This window comes from Denticeps clupeoides, chromosome 11 (assembly GCF_900700375.1).
Source record: "Denticeps clupeoides chromosome 11, fDenClu1.1, whole genome shotgun sequence".
NCBI lineage: Eukaryota > Metazoa > Chordata > Actinopteri > Clupeiformes > Denticipitidae > Denticeps > Denticeps clupeoides.
In genome coordinates, this window is record NC_041717.1 from 14,298,940 (window position 1) to 14,305,076 (window position 6,137).

The window sequence follows — 6,137 nt, forward strand, 5'->3', positions numbered from 1 at the left end:
TGCAACCTTACAGGGTCAGCAACTGTAATGATGAAACTAAATTCCTTTCGTGGGTTAAAACTGAGGAATTTCATAATAATTCATAGTAATGTTAATATTTTTGTCATGCAAACCCTCATCTGCCATGTCACCTGAGTGGTACTAAGAGAAAAGATAGAAGCGCATGTCATCGGACATGATTACTGAATAAACAGCGGCGATTTATCGTCATGAATTTATCCACCATTCATGTTTGCACTTGCCTCAGGCAGCCAAATGCTATTAACGGTGAGTAATTAAAAAAACGCGAATATGAGAGTTTAAAGAGGTCGCGTTTGACTCACAATAGGCCTCGACTCCGAGCATTTTTGCCAGGTCCTTTAGCAACGTTTTAAAGATAATCTCTTAATCACTATAGGTGCGATCTCTGACTTAATGCCCCCAGGGCCACGTGACTCATTGCTGGAACACGTGGGGTTTAACAGAGATCTCTGGTTACCACAGCACAAAACACAGCCACGATTCTTCACGTCTGGGGTCACAGTGGACCAACGCGGTCAGGCATCCATTACACTCGGCTGCTGTCGGCACTCAGATTATACAAATCTGCCTCCCTTGTATACCCACCAGAACCAACCCCACCACCCCATCCCATAAGAATTTGTTTGATGTGGGAGGAAAACTGGGGGACTTTTTCCCGTATATCCCGAATATCCCATAAATCCACCCTTTCCAGCACGTTCAGAGACGTGAATGCAGACGGACCCGTAAACACACGTGTGCACGTGCTCACACACGTGTTGCACCCCGAGTGTCACCTTCCTTCAAAAAAAACGCAGATGATGGTGGTTGGTTCCTCGCTCCTCAGCTCAGCTCAGACCCCATGAAGTCCCCCACCACCACAGAGGGCCCTGTAATTACAGCCCCGGCAGACCGGAAGAGGAATGTTGGGCTCTTTTCACACAACTCCACTCCTTACCACTGAGCCTGAGTCAGAACGTCCTGCAGGTGAGGCCGCGACAGCAGCCAGGAATGACGCAACGGCGCTCGGACCTTCCGGCCTTTAAGCACCGCTGCTCTAATGAGAGAAGACGTCTCCTTGCCTCAGCAGTGAAAGATCAGGCCCAGTTAACACTCAAACTAACCTTGAGCCGTTTGGTGATCTGGAAGGTCTTGACCTATTAACTGCTCGCTTATTGCAGCTGCTGGCGGACCTGCAAGCTCTACGAGGCGGTTTCCTCAGAGCGTGAGCTAGTGTGAAACGTGGCAGCAAGAGACAAAATGCTAAGCGGTATCAACATGTTTTTCACAAACTGGTTTGTGTGACGACGGACAAGCTTGCCGAGGGCGACGTGAGTCGTTTGCATGTTTGCCTTTGAGGTTTGAACGCTGGCTTTCCCAGCATGTAGGTTTGTGTTGTTGCTGACGATGTCGCTATTCTGCAAATGTGTCCCGGACTGGACTACTTAGGGAAACCAAGACTTCTCTTATTTCTTCAAAAAAATGAATAAAAGATTTATGGCTGGTTCAATAATACCCAGACTCACTGCTTTATGATCTTATGGCGATCTCTACTATTATATTATTAGCCAGATGTCATACTCAGGAGCTCAAGTGCTGAGTTATGACTTCCTTAACACGTTAATAAACTGGAAATGTCAATGTTATTACGTACACATTGTTTCGAGTGCATTTTATCATCCAGCGGAATCTCAAATGAGCTGTCAGGTAAAAATGGAATCGTATTAACGATTACAGGGCTCTTCTACTTTCAAACTCAAAATGAAATCCAGGCCTTGTTTTCAGATGATTCTGGTTCTGGTCGCAGACGCCAGAAAGCCAGCATTACCTGAGCTGACAGACCCTGGAATAGTTTGGAAATAATATATCCAAAAGCTATTCATACAAACCAAAAAGCTAGCAAATATGCAGATTGAATGTAATTTTCTACATACTCTCAAACCCTCATCTAGGCACATTAAACATTGTGAACTTATTAAATACAGTAAACACAGCCCGGCCATCATGCAACTGGCATCTTTCAACAATCAAACTGAAGGCTTCATACCATATGGGAACTTATTAAAGCATAGTTCAACCCATTCTGCACAAATGGTACCATTTTGTATCAATACTTTCGAAACAATATCCAGCGAAAATGAACAGAAATGAAGGCACCACATGTTTAACAGTGATGTGTGTGTGTGTGTGTGTGTGTGTGTGTGTGTACCTTTGCAGATATAATATGTGCTCTTGGAAACACATTTCCTTCGACTGGGACGATGAGGACCAACCTTATATTCCAATCCCAGACAAGGTGCTGTATTTGTCCAGCTGTCTCTGTGGCTTGTGCTTTATAAAATGGGAGGAACAACAAAAGATATTTTCTTCAGATAATAAATGGTTAATAAACATCGCTCAGCGTCAGGGTGCACTAAGGACAGTGAGCATCGCAGGGCTCGCTTTAAAAACACGACGATGAGGAGGGTCTTTCTGTTCCCTTCTCCCAGGCTATCTCGGAAGCTGACCTGGGAACAGCCCGAGGCGCGGTGGCTTTAAGCGCATCGAACGGCGGGCATTTGAAATGCCAGCACTCGCTGGCGTGCACGAGGCCGTGCCGCTTCCGCCAAGCATGCCTTTCCAATTATGCTGTAATTATGCTACAGTGAATAAATGAAATCCAGTAATGACTGCGGAACGTGTTCGGCTCCCCGAACCGGATCTAACAGGAGAGTTAGCACCTGCTTCATATCAGATTTTTTTTTTTTTTCAGCTCATTTCAAGCCCACGAATGCCCACCGGAGTGGCGTGTCAGAAAAAAAAAAAAAAGAACAGCAGGGTCAGAAACCCTGCGGTGGCCTCTGGAGCGTATTAATTATGACCAGCATGTCGCCGCTGTTGCTTCGGAGGGTATATCACATCTGCCAAAAAAAACCAAGGGAGAAAAACATGACAGGCACATTGAAACAAGTAGGGAGATGTTTTTTTGTTTTTTTTTTTAAACGGAGATAAAGGAATTCTGGGAAGAGGCCGAGCTTTGCAGCTGCAGACGGTAGCTGCGTCTCACAGTCATGTGATCCGACCACGATACCAGACGCGGCTCAGATCCGCTCTTCCCCTATCATGTTCTAACCACAGTCACCAAGCACGCCATCCCGCCGTGATTAAGGCCACATTTCATAAGAGTTTGAGGGGAAGGCGGAAAACGGTGATTGAAGGGTGAGGTCGGTGGCAAAGCGGTGCAGGGTGACGCGCAGAATTTCTCCCTTTATTATTTTCCTCACTTTATTCATCATCGGCACACGCAAATATGACCAGCGAGGCTCAGTGCAGGGCTTACTTCACATGTACTCATTACTGACGGTTCTCTGCAAAGGAAATGGTTCATATTTGTGCTAATCCATTTAACTTTTTGCATGTGGACAAAATGTTTCTGTGTCCCTTATTATTTAGCATGCATACCTTTAGCTTAATTATTGATAATTATTATGCAAGCACTTTAGTTCATTCGTTTTACACAGAAGCTGGGACTATTTTAACCAAGTTAACATCACTTAACCGACTTAAGTTATTGCTTATCGGCTTTTACTTCGTTAGATCTGAGAGCAGCATGACTAAACGCACATATTACTTTACCATAATCAATCATAATCATGTGGTGGCCTTCAATCCTTCAAACACAGTTTGTGATTCTTTACCCATTTTGAACTTTACTCAGCTAAGTTACTAAACCAGATCTAACAGATTTATTTTAGTTTATTCTGTCTTGCTGTCATTCGTGCCACTTTATGCTTTAAAAACGACAACCGCCTCAAATCTCGACTTATCCAGTCCCACCATTCGCCAAATCAGCATAAACCATCGAAAACCCATCTCATAGCCATCAGACTGGATCTCCACCCACTCCACCATACGGTGGCCCACACCCCGGCATAGATGAAACAGCAGGTGAGCCCAGCGCTGCACAAGATAAATCCCACACTATCAACCCAGAAGGCGAGGGAAAACACACCAGCGGAGCAGAAAGAGGCCGCTTTGAAGTTGAAAAGTTTCTTCTATGTTTTAGTCTGATTTTGGCAGATCATTGTTACTCAAGCGGACCATTACGCGTAATTGCAGCTGCTAGTTCAAAGCCATTATCTGTAATGACAGGAACAAAGCTGTCCCAGATTTAGGGGCTCTCTGGTGGATTTGGGCTCCTGCTTTGGTGCGTTGCCTCAGACACATGGGTCAAACCACACGGTGCTTTTCCCTACCACTACCGGCCTTGGTCACCCAGCGTTCCCCATGAGTATGTGAGTATGACATCTGACTACTAATATAACAGTAGAGATCACCATAAGACCATAAGGCAGTGAGTCTGGGTATTATTGAACCAGCCATAAATCTTTTATTCATGTATGTTTTTTTTTGAAGACATAAGAGAAGTCTTGGTTTCCCTAAGTTGTCCAGTCCAGGAAATAACAGAAGATCTCATATCTACTGGGGTTCCGTTGAGCTGGCACCTGAGTGGCAAACTGTTGCAAAAAAAAAAAAACATCTCTTGGTTACAATCGGTGAGAAAAATATGTGGAACCATCATAATGCAGTTGTCTGTGATGTGCTCACAAGAGCAAGGAAGAAAACATGGCAGCACCGGGTTAACAGAGCCATCAGACATGAGGGCTTGCAGTGATGTGCGAGGAACCTTGGTTGCACAGTCAGTGATGAGAAACATTAAAAAAATATATGCAGGCGGCTGGGTGGACATGTGTGTGTCCTGAAGCAATGAGCCTCTCGGGGAGCCTCAGATGAAAGCTTCTCTTCCATTTGTAGATTTATTTATCTGTTCCGAGGACTAAAAGTGAGTTCATTTGTGACACTTCACATCAAGGCTTCTTTCTTAACTCATAGGTAGACCATTCAGGAGCTTCTCCGGCGATTGCTTGAGATATTAACCACAATACAAGTGATAATAAAAGATCGTTCGAAAAATACATATCTATCCACAGCTGAAACATTTCAAGTGTCGAGTTTAGATTTTTGTCATCATATAACCAACATGAGATGTTCAGAAGTCTCAGTTTTCTTTCTCAGTTTTGTCTGGAAAAAGCAATGGAGATCTCAAAAGGATCACATCACTTCTGAACGCCTTGTGTTTCGCAAAACATGCAGATCACTCCCACCCATGTCTGCTTACAGCAGCATGAGTCTCCGTACGCCTGCAACCAATTTGCCAGCTCTATCTCGCTGCTCGCGCTCCACTTTTGGATGTTTTTCTCCGGACCTCTGTGCCTTTTCCACATTGCGGCCTGATTGATTCGCCCTTTAATGGTTTCCACAGCCGGGCAAAACGTACATCCGCCTGGGCGGAACGGGTACGGCGAACTATTTTCTCCTATTATGCTCTTCTGCGGTGACATAAAGTGAGGTGTACGCCATTTCCTGTGGTCCCAGAGAGTAATGTTTAACTTCTTGTTTTTTAAAGAGGAAAAAAAGGACCGAATCTTGACTGTGTGACGACTAGCGAGATGCAGATGGGAAATTTCTGGTGGAAGAACTGCTTGATCAGATGCAGGGGGTTGGAAGCTATCATTTCAGCCATGTTAGCTGCCGGGGATGATTAGGACACAGACTTCAAACATCAAACAGAGGCTGACAATGCACACCTGCACAACTGCAGAGTGGGGAATAAATCTCAGTCAAACAAACACAGAAAAAAGAAAAAGTTCACATCACTTAAAAGGGATAAAACGGGAAATTTCCCCATGGGACGAACAGGCCGGGGCAGAGCGCAGAGTATTTATTTGCCTTTGATTCTGATTCCACTAATTATGAGGATTCCCAGATAAGCAGCCATAAACATTAGAGGGGAGAAGGAGCACCCCCAGCGAGATGTGAACCTCGCGTTCCTCCACGAGTGATTAATCGGTAAATGGCCCGGACGATTTGCTCGCCGAAATCCCGCGTAAGCATCAAGTGACAAATGAAAGTGTTGGAATTTGCGAGCCGTAAAACAGATTAAAAGCCGGCTAATCTTATCAGCAGAGACCTCCATGCAAGGGTGCCATGGTGGTGTATTGATATAGATTGATTTTTTTTGGCTCACATTAGGTGATCTGTTTGTACAAATTACACAGAAATTATCTTTTCTTTTTCCTTGATTTCTCTATGCGATT

General features: G+C 44.6%; 1 pseudogene; it reads right to left on the reverse strand.

Moving 5' to 3' along the window:
- The window catches only part of LOC114799665 (kremen protein 1-like), a 37,593-nt pseudogene extending 34,460 nt beyond the window's left edge, over window positions 1-3,133 (reverse strand).
- Between the last annotated feature and the right edge of the window lie 3,004 nt (window positions 3,134-6,137).